The sequence below is a fragment of the Vombatus ursinus genome, unplaced genomic scaffold (assembly GCF_900497805.2).
Source record: "Vombatus ursinus unplaced genomic scaffold, bare-nosed wombat genome assembly UNPS02014792.1, whole genome shotgun sequence".
NCBI lineage: Eukaryota > Metazoa > Chordata > Mammalia > Diprotodontia > Vombatidae > Vombatus > Vombatus ursinus.
Window position 1 is genome coordinate 10933642 of NW_020954570.1, and position 14779 is coordinate 10948420.

The following is a 14779-nucleotide window of genomic DNA, read 5'->3' on the forward strand; positions in this document are numbered from 1 at the left end:
GTGGACAATGTGCAATGTGCATGGGTCAAATCCATGGCTAACAGTGTGGAAAAAATGACCCCTCTGGTCTCAGAAAGAAAGAAATCTGCAGCAGTGAGTGAAGAAGAGGGTGACAAGGATTGAAAATAGGCAGGGGGAGAGGGAAAGGGAAAGTCTAACATTGATAATGAGACAGGAATCCACTGATGGATGTTCCTATGTGTAAAGACTTATGTTTTATGAAAAAGGGTGGAAATGTGTTAGGTGTGGGCTGAAGGATTTGTTGAATGGAAAAGACTGCTTGTTCTACTTTGTGTGGAGGTAGAGTTACAACTCTTAGGGACAACTGGTACCTGGAAGAGTAGAAGGGCATGGAATCAGTGATAAGATTTTTATGCAAACACAGAAAAGAAGAGGGCATAGATCAAAGGTGGTATGCATAGTCTGGGATGTGGGGTAGGGGGAGTTCCTACCATTGAACATTGTCACTTTTAGGAATTTGTTTTGTTCTGAAAGTGAGGCATGGTGGATAAAGGAAACACAAGAGGCAAACTGTACAAGGTAATGACAGTAGGCCAAAAAGGATGCTTTGGAAGTTTAGATTCCATGAGGAATAAAGGAAATAGAGAGAGACTAGAGCATTATAGGGATCATGAACCAGAAAATGAGAGTATGAAATGGAATAGAAGAGAGGATGGAAAATTAAGAGAATGAGAGAAACCCTCTCTGGAAAGGGGTGCAAAGAGGAATGAAAAAAAAACTAATGAGCAGGACTAGTTGAAGGAGAGGAGAGGAAGGGGACATGTACTTGACCAAGATGGGGGGAAAGGAAGAATTAAATAGCCAGATAAAAGCCAGAAAGAATATAAAACTAATAAGTAAAACGTTAAAAGGAAATAAGCAACTAATGAGTGGAAGGAATTGAAGATGAGAGAATAAGGCCTATTGAGCCTTAGGAATAAGACCACTTTAGAAAAGAATAAGCTAAAGCAACTGAAGAAATATAGTACTGTGTTAACAGTAGAAGAGTGAGAAAACTAAAACTTGAGGGGAAACCCACAATACTAAAGACAAATAGAGGAAAATAGAAAGTTAAATCTTATAATTTAAATGTGAATGGCTGAAACTTTCCAAAACATGAAAAAGAGTGACAGATAAGATTTTTTAAAACCATACAATCTATTGCTTACAAAAAACACATTTAAAAAACAAATACACAAAACAAAACTGTAGGAATGAGGGGAGAAATTACTATGCATCAAATGAATCCAAAAAAGTGGCAGTTGAGTCATGCTATCTGGCAAAACAAAAACATATATTCAAAAAATTAAAAAGCATAAACAAAAAAACTACATTATGCTGAAAGGAACTATAAACAAGAAACCACTATGGTAATAAATTTATATCTTCCAAAATGCTTTAGCAACCAAATTTATAAAGCAAACATTAACTAAACTATAAGAAGACACAATTGTGACAGGGGACTTCAATATCCCTCTCTTGGTTTTTCATAAGTTAACAAGAAGATAAACAAAAGGGAAAATTATGGAACTGAAAACACTGCTGGAGAAAGTAGAGCTAAAGGATTTATTTAAGGCATTATCTAAATGAGACTGGAAAAGGCAATATTCTCAGTACCACATGAAATTTTTACAAAAATTAAGTAATATTAAGGCACAGAGATATTGCAAACAAATGTGGGAAAAGTAGAAATAGTAAACCCTTTATAGATCACAATATGATAAAAATAGTCATTGGTTCAGGGTCAACAAACAAAAGGCAGAAACCCAAATTAAAACTTAAGAGTGAAATCCTAAATATTGAGTTGGTCAAAGAACAAATCATAGATACAACTAATAATCATGTGAAAGAAAATAATAATGAAACAACATAACATAATTTGTAGAAATTGTAAAGCAAGTCCTCAGAAGAAAAAGCATTATTTCTATAAACATTCATTAACAAAATAGAAAAAGAGAAGATTAATACCAGATTGTACATTTAAAAAAATTATAATGCCAATAAATAAATGAACCTAAAATATGCACAAAATGATACTAAAAATAAGAGGATAAATAGATAAAATGAAAATATAAAACCATTAAAATAATAAACAAAGCTACAATACATTTCTTTGAAAAGGTTAATAAATAAACTTAACCACTTTGATTAAAAAATAAGGGAGAGAAAATTGAATCAATAAAATAGCAAATGAGCAGATAAAATTACAACAAAACAAGAATTAACAAAAAGAATAATGAGAAGATGTTACACACAGTTATATGCTCATAAAACTGAGAAAACAAAAGAAAAAGAGGAACATCTTAAAAAATACAAAGCACCTTAAATAACCAGTCTCTGAAAAGGAAATAAATCTAACTGTGTAGAAATTACCAAAGGAAAAATCCTGGTCCTGGTGTATTCAAAAGAGAATTTTATTAAACTTTTAAAGGACAAGAGTACAATTCCATAAAAAGTTATTCACAAAAATTTTTTAAAAGAAAGCACCCTACAAAATTATTTTATGAGGCAAATAGAGTTCTGATACCTAAATCAGGAAAAGATAAAAGAGTCTATATAAAAACAAAAACAAGTATTGTAAAAAATGGATTATTACTTTTTCTTACAACTTTTTTATAACTTTTCTTAATATACTTTCATATTTTTATAACTTTTATATTTTTATATTTATATTCTTTTATAACTTTTCTTAATAAACAAGAATGCCCACTTTCTGCAATATTATTTGATACAGTTCTGGAAATGTAAATGGCAATAAGATAAGAGAAAGAAACTAAAGGCATAAAGAGAGATAAGACTATCACTATTTGCTGATGATATGATGGCATACTTGGAAAATATATACTAATTGAGCAAAATTGTAAGCTACAAAATAAAAATCTAAAATCAACAGCTTCAGCAAAGTGGTAAGCTACAAAATAAAAATGGAAAATCAACAGTTTTTCTTTTTAATAATAATAAAACATAACAAGCAAAAATAGAAAGGGAAATATCCTTTCAAATAACTAAACAAATGAATAGAATATGCAAGATTGCAAAGTGCTCATTCAAGAAATCAAAATTTAAATAGAAAACTAGTTAGTGCTTGGCCATGCCAATATAATAACAATGACAATACTTACAAGAAAATTTCATTTTAATGTTATACTAATCAAATAACCATGGTGATGCACTATAGTACTTGATAAAATAATAATAAAATTCATTTGGAAAAAGAAAAGTTTTAGAGTATCAAGGGAAATATTGAGAAAAAATAGGGACAATGAAGAATAGCACTTCTGGTCCTCAGACCATATTATAAAGGGGCAGTCAGCAAAAACCATATGGTATTGGTTACAAAATAGGTGGATTAGGGAGCAGATTCTGAGAAGATGATGGAATAGGTCAGAAAATACCAAACTCTCAAGATTTTCCACAAAAGACATAAAACAGTGCCTCAGAGCAAACAGAGTGCTAAAAATAAATAAGAGAAGGGGCCAAATAAGGGTCATCCTAGGACAATTGGAGAAGATCTGAAGAAAAATCCAAGGTTGAGGTTTTGGTCCTGGTAAAGAGTAAACACCTCATGGCTAGAGAATGCTTAACCAGCAAACCCTGGGGTTAGCTGGGTTGTGAGACTGCCTTAGCCCCAGCTGCAGGAATTTCACCCCTCATCTTTCCCTTCCTGGGACAATGAGGGGAGTTGGGTGTCTGAGTTATATGAGCCAGGGAAGATCAAGTGAAACTCTGTTGACCAGGAGCACCAGACCCAGCTGTGCTGCAGAGATGCAGCCCTGTGAGAAAGAACGAGCCCAAGTCCCATAAATGTAGAAGCAGTGGGGCAGGGACACCACTGGCTGTGGGTGCTGACAGGAGGCTGGAGTTCTTGGTTTGGGATCAAGATCAAAAGAGAAGAACTGAAGGATGATCAGAAGCCACAGGCACCATTCCCCATACTCCAGGACTAGAGATGATTACAAAAAATTAAGCTATTACACACACACACACACAAATTGCATAGGCAAAAGAGAAAGAATACAACCATAAAGAGTTGCGATGAAAATAGAGAAGATCAGGGTTTGTCTTCAGAGGAGGATAGTGAATCCAAGAAACCCTCTTCTACCACAAAGAGTAATGTCAAATGGTCACCTGCCCAAAAGAATTCATAGAAGAATTTTTTAAAATACTTCAATAATAGAATGAGAGAGATTGAGGCAAAACTAAAAAAAAATCCAAGAAAAATAAGATTATGAAAAGAAAGTCAACCAATTAGAAAAGGAGAACCATAATCTTTTTTTAATTTTTTTAATAATTTATTTATTTTTAATTTTCAACATTCACTTCCATAAGATTTTGAGTTTTAAATTTTCTCTCCCTCCCTCTCCTCCTCCCTCCACAAGACAGCATGTAATCTGATATAGGCTTTACTTATACATCTATATTAAGCATATTTTCACATTAGTCATGATGTATAGAAGAATCAGAACTAATGGGAAGAGCCCCAAAAAGAAAATATAAAACAAAATAACAAAAGAAAAGGAGAGCAAATAGTATGCTTCCATCTGCATTCAGACTCCATGGTTCTTTTTCTGGATGTGAATAGCATTTTCCATTAGTCTTTTGGAGTTATCTTAGAACCTCCCGTTGCTGAGAATAGCTAAATCTATCGAAGTCAGTCATTGAACAATGTGGCTGTTACTGTGTACAATGTTCTCCTGGTTCTGTGGAGAAGAAGAATCTTAAGGAAGAAAATGACTCCTTGAAAATCAAAATTGGACAAGGGGAAGCCAGTGAAATCATAAGAGACCAAGAAAAAATAAAACTTGGTAGCAAGTAAAAGTAGAGGAATCAGGAGGGATAGAAAATAAGAGATATGCACAAACATAAAAAAAGATTAGGAGTAAAATCTCTTAGGGAAAGTATATGTTTTTGTATGTGTGTTTGTATGTATGTATTTATGTGTATATATGTATGTGTGTATGTATATATCAATATTTATATATAAATATATCCACACTTAATTACAGCCTGGGGTGGGGGAGGAAGGGGAAAAAAAGAACAAAGTAAAAAGTGTACAGCAGACAACCAAAGAAAACCTGCAAGGAAGCAAAGAAAAGATGGACAGGTATTAACATAACATGCAGAATTTAATATATAGGCTTTCTTGAAATGGAAATTAATTGCTATATATTTTTAATTCTTTCTTACATTCTGCTGTACTCATGACATTTTTTTCTTTTCTTATTTTATATTTAAGTTTATAGTATGCTTCTTTTTCTTTTCTTATTATGTGTTGTTTTAGTATTCAAGCCAAAAATTTAAAAGAAATTTTTAAAAATAAGTGGATTAATGGAACAGTTTATGTAACTTAAAAAACTCAATAACTCAGAGTTTGATAAAATGGGAAATATAAATTACCTAGGAAAAAAAAACTCCTTATTTGATAGCTTGGAAAAATGGAAAGCAGTATGGCTAAGATCAACATCTTTCACCATATTTCACAATACATTCTAAATGGATATTTGACCTTAATAATAAAGATCATGCTATTAACAAAAAGAAGAGATGATGATCCACTCACAGCTCTGATTAAAAGATATGTTCTCTAGCTATGTGACCCTGGGCAAATCACTTAACCCCAACTGCCTCACCAAAAAGAAAAAAAAGATCTATTCTTTATAAACATTTTTCCTTTCGGTTTCAAATTCTCTCTATTCCCCACACTACCTATTGAGAATAAGTATTTTGAAATTGTCATGGATTGTTGAAATGATCCAAGTAGCTTATTGATCATTGGTTATCAATCCACTATTGCTGTTACTGTATACAATGTTCTCATTCAGTTCATTCCATTTTGCATAAGTCTTCCCAATTTTTCCCAAGTCAAGCCCTTCATCATTATTTATTTCATGTTAGTATTTTATTACTATAATATACCACAACTTGTTTAGCCATTCCCTAATTGATGAGCATCCACTCAATTTCCAATATTTTTGCCACCACAAAAATAGCTGCTAGATATATTTTTGTACATGAGTCCTTTTCCTTTTTCTTTGCTCTCTTTGGGATATAGAACTAGTAGTAGTATTGCTGGGTTAAAGTGTATACACAATTTTATAGCCCTCTGGGTATAGTTCCAAATCATTTTCTCAAATGGTTGGACCAGTCCACACCTCCAACCAATAGCACATTAGTGTAGCATTTTCCCATATCCCTTCTAGTATTTATTATGGCCTTCCTTTGTCATCTTAATTTAGTGGATGTGAGGTAGTAGCTCAGAAATTGCAATTCTCTATTAGTAATGACTTACAGCATTTTTGATATGACTGATTTTTATATGGTTTTGATTTCTTCTAAAAAACTGGGACTTTATATTCTTTGACTATTTATTAATTGGGGAATGGCTCTTATTCTTTTATAAATTTGGCTCAGTTCCCTATATATTTGAGAAATGAGACTTTTATTAGAGAAACTCATTATAAAATATTTTCCCAGTTTCCTGGTTTCCTTCTGACTTTGGCTGTAGTGGTTTTGTGTGTGCAAAACCTTTTTAATTTAATGTAACCAAAATTCTCCATATTACCTCCCATGATCCTCTCTTTCTCTTCTTTCATCATATACTCATCTCTTACCCATAGATATGAAAGGTAATTTTTTTCTATGCTCCATTAATTGGCTTATGATATTACCCTTTATGTCTGAATCATGTGCCTACATTGATCTTATCTTAACATGCAATGTGAGATGTTAAATTATGTCTAGTTGCTGCCAGACTGCTTTCCTGTTTTCCCACCAAATTTTGTTGAATAGTGAGTTCTTGCCCTAATGGCTTGGATCTTCAGGTTTACAAAAAACTGAGTTATTGTGGTAATTTCTTCCGGTGTATTGTATAGCTAATCCATTCCATTGAGCAACCACTCTATTTCTTATGAAGCACCAGCTTGTTTGGGGTCACCAAGAGTCAGATAGGACTGAAATGACTAACCAACAATACCAAGTTGTTTTGATGATTACTACTTTGTAATATAGTTCAAGATCTGCTACAAATAGGCTGCCTTCCTTAACTTTTTTCATTGGTAAAGCACTGAACAAGTAAAATAGGTAGTACTGTCATTTAAATTATATTGGCTCAGCTTACCCAGGAGCAATTAATATTTTTCCAAGTGTTTAGATATGTCCTTATTGTGTGAAAAGTGTTTTATAATTGTGTTCATGTTGTCCCTGCCTGTGTCTTGGCAAATAAACTCCGACATATTTAATATTGTCTGCAATGATTTTAAATGGAATTTCTCTTTCCACCTCTTCTTGCTGGGTTTTGTTTGTAATGCATAGAAATATCTAAGATTTCTGTGGGTCTAATTTCTATCTTGCAACTTTTCTGAAGCTGTTAATTGTTTTGATTATATATATCATCATATTATCTGCAAAACATGATAGCTTTGTTTTCTCATTGCCTATGCTTGTTCCTTTTATTTCTTTTTTCCTTATTGTTATAGCTAATATTACTAGTACAATATACAATTTTAATGGTACTAGCTAATTCACATTAAAAAATGTTTGCTATTGGTTTTAGATAGATGCTACTTATTATTTTGAGAAAATTCTTCATTTATTTCTATTTTCTAGTGTTTTAATAGGAAGGGATATTGAATTTTTTCTGCATCTATTGATACAATCACATAATTTATATTTCTGGTATAAATCCAGCCTTGTCATAGTGTATAATCTTTGTGTCCTTGCTAATAATTTTTTTTTGCATAATTCTCATTAGGGAAATTGGTCATTTTGTTTTTCTATTTTTGCTCTCCCTTGTTTAGGTACCAAAGCAACATTAATCTAATAAAAGTAATTTGGTGGGATACCTTCCTTACCTATTTTTCCAAATCTTGTAAATAATATTGGAATTAATTATTTTTATAAATGTTTGGTAGAATTCACTTATAAATCTATCTGATCATGTGTTATTGTTGTTGTCTTCCTTTAGAGAGCTCATTTGTGGATAGTTCAATTTCTTTTCCTAAGAGGGTATAATTTAAGTATTCTATTTCCACTTCTATTAATCTGGCAATTTATACATTTGTAAATATTCACCATTTCATTTAGATTATCAGTTTTATTGGGAAATAGTTGGGGAAAATAGCTCTGATAATTATTTTAATTTCATCTTCATTGCTTGTACATTCATTGTTTTCACTTTTGATACAGGTAATTTGGTTTTCTTGTTTTCTTAATTGAGTTTTCCAATGGTTTATCTATTTTTTAATAAATGCAGTTCCTATTTTGAAATATCAATTTTATTAATCTCTCCTTTGATTTTTGGAATTTCTAAATTGGTACTTTATAGGGAATTTTTAATTTGTTCTTTTTCTAGTTTTTTTTTTAATTCCAAGGCCAATTCCTGATTATTTTTCTTTCTTTTATTGATATAAGCATTTAAAGATATAAAATTCCCCCTAAGTCATGCTTTGTCTGAATCTCACAAATTTTGGTATATTGTCTCATGGTTTTCATTATCTTTAATAAAATTATTGATTGTGTCTTTGATTTATTCTTTGACCCATTCATTTAGCATGAGATTATTAAATTTTCAATTAATGTTTAAACTATTTCCAAGGCCCTTTATTGAATGAAATTTATATTTCATTGTAGTTAAAAAGGGTGCATTTAATATTTCAGCTTTTCTGCATTTGTTTTTGAGGCTTTTATACTAATGCATAGTAAATTTTTATGAAGGTGACATTCACAGCTGAGAAAAAATTATACTATTTTCTATTCTCATTCACTATTCTCCTGACGTCTATCATATTTAAATTTTCTAAAATTCTATTTATCAGGTTAACTATTTTCTTGTTGATTTTATAGTTAAATTTATCTAGGTCTGAAAGGGTATAAATTAAGATTTTCCACTAGTATTGCTTTATGACTTCCTCCCTATAACTCATTTAGCTTTTCTTGTTTTTTGTTCTTTGTTCTTTTGCTTTTTTGATGAGGCAGTTGGGATTAAGTGATTTGCCCAAGGTCATATAGCTAGTGAGTATCAAGTGTCTGAGGCTGGATTTGAACTCATGTCCTCCTGACTTCAGGGCCAGTGCTCTATCCACTGCACCACCTAGCTGCCCCTCTTATTTAGTTTTTCTGTCAAGAATTGGAATGTTATGCCATTTGGCAATTTTTGTTCAGTAGTAATATTAATTCATTCTCATTTAGTATTTTATTTTTCCCCAATTACATGTAAAACAATTTTAACATTCATTTTTAAAATTTTGAATTAAAAATTCCCTCCCTCACTTCCTCCCTCCCCACTCCAATCATTGAGAAGAAAAGCAATTTGAGATAGGTTATATATGTGTAGTCATGCAAAACATATTTCCGTATTAACCGTGTTGTAAACGGAAGCATAGACTAAAACAAAACAAGAAAAATAAAGAAAAGTTTGTATGTATGTATGTATGTATAAAAGTATGCTTTGATCTGTATTCAGATTTTATCACTTCTTTCTCTGAGGATGGATAGCATTTTTCTTCATAGCTTCTTCAGAGTTGTCTTTGATTATTGTAATGCTAAGAAAAGCTAAGTCATTCACAATTCATTATTTTGCAATATTGCTGTTACTATGTAAAATGTTCTGGCTCTATTCATTTCACTTTGCATTAGTACATGTAAATCTTTTCATGTTTCTCTGAAAGCAGTTGGTTCATCATTTCTTATAGGAATAGTATTTGATCAAAATCACATACCACGACTTGTTCAGTCATTCCCCAACTGATTGTCATCCTTTCAATTTCCAATTCTTTGCCACTAGAAAAGAGCTACTATCAATATTTTTCTATGTATAGGTCCCTTTCCTTTTTGGTTTTTATCTCCTTTAAGATACAGACCTACTAGTGGTATTGCTAGGTCAAATGGTATACATATTTTATAGTTCTTTGGGGATAGTTCCAAATTGCTCTCCAGAGTGGTTCAATCAGTTCAAAACTCCACTAACAATGCATTAGTGTCTCAATTTTCCCACAACTCCTCCAACATTTTGCTTTTCCTTTTCTGTCCTACTAGCCAATCTCATAAGTGTGAGGTAGTACCTCCAAATTGTTTTAATTTGCATTTCTCCAGTCAATAGTGATTTAGAGCATTTTTCCATATGGTAATAGATAGCTTTGATTACTTCATATGAAAACTGACTTCATATATTTTGATCATTTATCAACCAGGAATAGCTCTTATTTTTGTAAATTTGACTCATTTCTCTATATGTTTGAGAAGTGATGCCTTTATCAGAGAAACTTGTTTTAAAAAATTTTTTTCACTATTACAATTTGCCTCCATCCTATTTCTGCCCTGTTTATTCTATTCTATTTTTTCTCTTCTTTTCTATTATATTCTATTACTTTAAGCCTGTCCCTCCTCAAAAGTGCTTTGCTTCTGATTAGCACTTCCCCCAACTCTGCCTCTATCTATCTACTACTATCTATCAATCTACTTCTATCAGGAACCACCTATTCCATTATTCCTTTCCCCTCTACTGTCCTATAGGGTGAGATAGATTTCTATACCCTCTTGAGTGTGTATGCTTTTTCCTCTTTGTGCCAATTGTGATGAGAGCAAGGTTAAAGTGTCCCCTGCCACAATCCCATCATCCCCTCTACAGTAAAAGCTCTTTCTTACCTCTTTTGTGTGAGATAATTTATCCCATTCTACCTCTCACTTTCCTTTTCTCCCAGTGTATTCTTCTCTCTGACTCATAATTTTTTTATTTCATCCCATTATATTCATCTCACACCTATACCCTCTGTCTATATATACTCCTTTTAACTGCCCTAACAAGAAGAAATTGCTTATGAGTTACAAGTTGTATCTTCCCATGTAGGAATGTAAACAGTTTAAATTATTAAGCCCTTTTTGATTTTCCTTTCCTGTTTACCTTTTAATGCTTCCCTTTAGTCTTGTACTTGAAAGTCAAATTTTTATTCAGTTCTGGTCTTTTCAACAAGAATGCTTGAAAGTCTTCTATTTCATTGCATATCCAGTTTTTACCCTGAAGGATTATGCTCAGTTTCACAAGGTAGGTGATTCTTGGTTATACTTCTAGCTCCTTTGCTGTCTAGAATATCATATCCCAAGCCCTCTGATCTTTTAATGTAGAAGCTGCTAAATCTTGTGCTATTCTGACTGTGGCTTTATGATACTTAAATTGTTTTCTTCTTCTATCATTTTATCCAATCTGATAAGTGTGAAATGATATCTCAAAGTTGTTTCAATTTGCATTTCTCTAATCAACAATGATCAAAAGGTATTGGCAGTTTTATAACTCTTGGGCATAATTCCAGATTACTTTCCTAAATGGCTGAATCAAGTAGACTAGCCATACCATATCTAAAACTATATTATAAAGTAGCGATAATCAAAACTATTTGGTGTTGGCTAAGAAATAAAATGGTGGATCATTGGAATGGGTTAAATGACTCTAGTAATTTACAGTTTGATAAAACAAAGACTTCAGCTTCTGGGATAAGAACTCACTATTTGTCAAAAACTGCTTGGAAAACTGGAAAATAGTATGACAGAAACTAGGCATAGACCAATATTTCACACCATATATGAAGATAAGGTCAAAATGAGTACATGATTTAGACATAAAGGGCAATAACATAAAGCAATTAAGAGAGCAAAGAATAGTTTACCTGTCATATCTACAGAGAAGTGAAGAATTTACGACCAAATAAGAGATAAAGAACATTACAAAATGCAAAATGGATGATTTTGATTACATTAAATTGAAAAAATTTTTGCACAAAGACAATGCAAACAAGATTAGAAGGAAAGCATAAAGCTGGTAAATGATTTTTACTGCCAGTGTTTCTGATAAAAGCCTCATTTCTCAACTATATAAAGAACTGAGTCAAATTTATAAGAATACAAGTCATTCCCAAATTAATAAACAGTCAAAGGATTTGAACAGATAGTTTTCAGATGAAGAAATTAAAGTTATCTATAGTTAAAGGAAAAAATGCTCTAAATAACTATTGATTAAAGAAATGCAAATTGAAATAACTCTAAGGTTGTTTAACACTTCTCAAATTGGCTAATATTACAGAAAAGGAAAATGATAAATGTTGGAGAAGACGTGGGAAAATTGGAACACTAATATACTGTTGGTGGAGTTGTGAAATGATCCAACCATTTTGGCGAGCAATTTGGAACTATGTCAAAGGGCTATAAAACTGTGCATAAACTTTGATCCAGCAATACCACTGCTAAGTCTGCATTCCAAAGAGATCATAAAAAAGGGAAAAGGACACACATGTACAAAATATTTATAACAGCTCTTTTTGTGGTGGAGAAGAATTGGAAGTTGAGGGGATGCTCATCAATTGGGGAATGGCTGAAAAAGTTGTGATATATGAATGTAATGGAATACTATTGTACTATTAGAAATGATGAGCAGGCAGATTTCAGAAAAACCTGGAAAGACTTACATGAACTGATGCTAAGTGAAGAGAGCAGAACCAGGAGAACACTATACACAGTAACAGCAATGTTGTATGATGATCAACTATGATAGGTTTTGCTCTTCTCAGCAATACAAGGATCTAAGATAATTCTAAAAGATTCATGATGGAAAATCCAGAGAAAGAAGTATGAAGTCTGTGTGCAGATTGAGGCATACTATTTTCATTCTTTTTTGTTTTTTCTTTCTTGAGTTTTTCCCTTTTGTTCTGATTTTACTTTCACAACATGACTACTGTGGAAATAAGTTTAATATGATTATACATATGTGACGTATATTAGATTGTTTGCTGTCTTGCTGAGGGGGAAAAAGAGTGAGGGAGAAAAATTTCAAACTCAAAATCTTGTAAAAGTGAATGTTGAAAACTATCGTTACTTATAATTTGAAAAAACAAAATACTATTAGGTAAAAAAAAAGTTTTAAAGAACTAAAAATTTTTTTAAATCCCCCTTTAAAAAGAGATTGGATAATTTCACCAACTATTCAACAGCATCCCAATTTTTCTACATTCCCTCCAACATTAGTAATTTTCTCCTACCATTTTATCCAATCTCAAAGTTGCTTTGATTTGCATATCTCTAATCAACAATTATTTGGAGCATTTTTTCATATCACTATATATAGTTTTGATTTCTTCATTGAAAAACTGCCTATTCATATCCTTTATTTTTCAATTAGAGAATGACCCATTATTATAAATTTGCAAACAGCCAGAAAGAAACAATTCAATATTGTGGAAACACAATCAGGATAACACAAGATTTAGCAGCTTCTACATTAAGGGACTGGAGGGCATGGAATATAATATTCTGGAGGGAAAAGGAGATAGGATTACAACCAAGAATCACCTACCCAGCAAAACTGAGCATAATCCTTCAAGGGAAAAAATGGAAATTCAGTGAAATAGAGGACTTTCAAGCATTCTTGATGAAAAGACCAGAGCTGAATAGAAAATTTGACTTTCAGATACAGGACTCAAGAGAAACATGAAGAGGTAAACAGGAAGGAGAAATCATAAGAGACTTCTTAAGGCTAAACTGTTTACATTCTGCATGTAAAGATGATATTTGTAACTCATGAGTCTTTTGTTGGTATATGTGTGTGTATATATATATATATATATCTTCTATATATTTGAAATATGACACCTTTTTCTGAGAAGTGGTCTACAAAACTGTTACCCCAATTTTTTGCCTTCCTTTTAATCTTGGCTACATTGATTTTATTTCTACAAAATCTTTTTAATTTAATGTAATTGAAATGATCCATTTTACATCTCACAATCATCTCCATCTTATATTCATAAATTGTTCACCTATCTATAAGCACAATAGGTCATATGTTTCATGTTCCTCTAGTCTTCTTTTTTTTCTTTTATGTGAGATAACTAATTTTTTTCCATTTATTTTTTATTTTTATTTTTTTGTAATTTATTTATATTCACTTCTACAAGATTTTGAGTTCCAAATTTTCTGCCATCTCATCCCTCCCCCCACCCCAAGATGGCATGCATTTTGAATACTCCTTATCCTAATCTGCCCTCCTTTCTATCTCTCTCCCTCTTCTCTTATCCCCTTCCCCTTCAATTTTCCTATACGGCGGGATAGATTTCTATACCCCACTTCCTGTATATTTTATTTCCCAGGTGCATGTGAAAACAATTTTTTTAACTTTTGTTTTTAAAACTTTGGGTTCCAAATTTTCTCCCTTCCTCCCTCCCTGCCCACCCTCATTGAGAAGGCAAGCGACTCAATACAGGTTATATATGTATACCCATGCAAAACATTTCCATAATAGTCATGTTGTGAAAAACTAAGTATATTTCCCTTAATCCTATCCTACCCCCCACTTATTCTATTCTCTTTTGACCTTATCCCTCCTTAGAAGTGTTTGCTTCTGATTACTCCCTCCCCCAATCTGCCCTCCCCTCTATCATCCTCCTGATCTCTTGTCCCCTTCCCCCCCAATTTTCCTGTAGGATAAGATAGATTTCCATACCAATTGATTGTGTGTGGCATTCCCTCCTTAAGCCAAATCTGATGACAATAAGATTCACTCATTCCCTCTCACCTTCCCCCTTTCCTCTCCATTGTAAAAGCCTTTTCTTGTTTGTTTTATGTGAGATAATTTACCCTATTCTACCTCTCCCTTTCTCCTTCTCTCTGTATAATCCTCTCTCACCTCTTAATTTTATTCTCCAGATATCACCCCTTCATTTTCAACTCCCCCTGTGCCCTCTATTTATCTATCTATCTATCTATCTATCTATCTATCTATCTATCTATCTATCTATCT